The following is a 2,301-nucleotide window of genomic DNA, read 5'->3' as shown; positions in this document are numbered from 1 at the left end:
AAATCCGCCTGCCTCTGCCTCCCAAGTGCTGGGATTAAAGGCGTGCGCCACCACCGCCCGGCTTATTTGTTGGTTTTTTTCAGAGACAATTTCTCTGTGTAGCCCTGGCTGTCCTAGAACTCACTTTGTAGACCAAGCTGGTCTCAAACTCAGACGTCCTCCTGTCTGCTTCCCAAGTTCTGGGCTTAAGGGCATGCACCACCACACCTGGCTGGGTGAACAGTTCTTAGCAGCTACTTAGAATCGGAGAAAATTGCTTTCTGGGGCTGGCGAGATGGCTCAGGGGGTAAGAGCACTGACTGCTCTTCCGAAGGTCCTGAGTTCGGATCCCAGCAACCACATGGTGGCTCACAACCACCCACAATGAGATCGCACCTCTTCTGGTGCGTCTGAAGACAGCTGCAGTGTGTGTGTGCGTGTGTGTGTGGTCTTAGGACTTGTATCCAGGGTCTCCTTGCAGGTGAGTGCCCTTCCACTGGGCTGCACCCTGGTTACAGGTTTTCAGCTTTTAATCTCATATCCATATAGCAAGTTTACAGGCGTGTCATGCAGAACATTAGGGAAAGTAAAGAAGGCTTTTGGAGAATTTGTCTTAAGAGCCAGAGGCACCTAAATGAACCACTGCCAGGAGTGGGAGAGGAATGGGCAGAAAAGCACAAGTCCCTCTAAATTCCATGTTCCCACGGCTAGCCTAACCAAGTGGGGAAGGCTCTTCCTTTCAACAATGATTGATGTGTGTGTGTGTGTGTGTGTGTGTGTGTGTGTGTGTGTATGTGGTGGTGGTAGTGGTGGTCCCCACATGTGCTAAGCATACCTATTACCACTGAGCTACCCACACTCTCAAGTCCTGAAGATTGTAACTTTAATTACTGACCAGGCAGGACATTCCCATGACTGACAAATAATAACTTTAGTGACTTGACATTGCCAGAAGACTTCTTGTTATTTGAGAGTGACTCAACGCTGTGCGTTCTATTTTAGTTTTCAGTGGAAACAATGAGTCCTAAAGAGAGGCTTCAGATAAATAACCAATTTAGGAGAGGAGGTTGCTTTCTAACATCAGCCAAGAAGTCCCACTACTAATGGAATGGCTTTATGAGGTTAACTTAGTGTCAGTGCTGGCCCATTGGACAGCAGGGAGAGGAGTAACAGCACCAGAGGGAAGCAGGGGTCATAAAAGGGCAACTTCCACCTCTCAGAGAGAGGAAAACTAGCAGCCACCCCGCCTCGCCTCGCTGTGGCACAGGATTCCTGCTGGACATGGATGATTGAGCTCACCATGTTTTCTTCAACCCTTCCTCCCACCAAGCAAGAAACTTCTTTCACATTCCCTGCAAAACTGCCACTCTGAGTCACATTCACCTCAGCTTTGGCTTCCCGTGCTCTGTAGTACAAGCCAGGAGAAAGTATCTCTACTTGGCAGGCTCTCAGGAGAGTTTTTGATCCTTTAAACTTTGTATTAGATTAAAAAAAAAAAATTTCTGTCAGGATGCAATTGTCGGTTGCCATGGTATTCTGTGCAAACAGAAACCCTTTATTCCAGGTTATGTTTTCAGAGGAGTCATCCTGCAGTGTCTGTCACAGAATGAATTGCTCTGATAACCAGTTCGTTCACAGGTGGAAAGCCCTTGAGATTTTACCATTTACATTAGGAGCTCTGGAAAGCCACTTGAGACCGGCACTCACAAATCATTGTATATGAAATTGTGAACTCTCAAGCTTTTATTGGGATGGTCTTGTGGAAGGAAAGATACACTTTGAGGTTGGGGAAAGATGAGTAGAGTTTTGTTGTTGTTGCTGGTGGTGGTGGTAGGCCCAGGGATGTCGGGATAAGTCAGAAAGCAGGATCAGTTGTTGCAGCCTAACAGCTGGGCCACAGGTCAACCGGGGGAAACAAGGCAGGAGGTTTGTTTATCTTTCCCTCTCTACCGGCTTTATTATTGATGGTCTGGTCTCTACTGCCTCCTTTCAGTCCTCACTGTAGAGCCCTGCTAGAGTTTGTACTTTCTCTATAATGTATATTGCAGATATTTCCAACCCTCTGTTATAACGTCCCACTCCTGTGAGAACAGCAGGACATAGCCCATACAAATTAAGGTATAGGTGAAGGGTGATGTTCAAATGAATGCCATTTGAGACTTGAGAGAACTGTGCTCAAAATCTTTCTCCTTCATTTCCTCTTCCCTCCCCTCCCCTCTCCCATCCCCCTCCCCATTTCCTTTCTTCCCCCCTTCTTCCTCTCCTCCCCCTCCCCTCTTCCCTCCTTCCCTTCCCCTTCTACCTTCTCCCTCCCTTCTCCCC

Source organism: Mastomys coucha, unplaced genomic scaffold (assembly GCF_008632895.1).
Source record: "Mastomys coucha isolate ucsf_1 unplaced genomic scaffold, UCSF_Mcou_1 pScaffold22, whole genome shotgun sequence".
NCBI classification, from domain to species: domain Eukaryota; kingdom Metazoa; phylum Chordata; class Mammalia; order Rodentia; family Muridae; genus Mastomys; species Mastomys coucha.
This window is presented reverse-complemented; position numbering follows the sequence as displayed.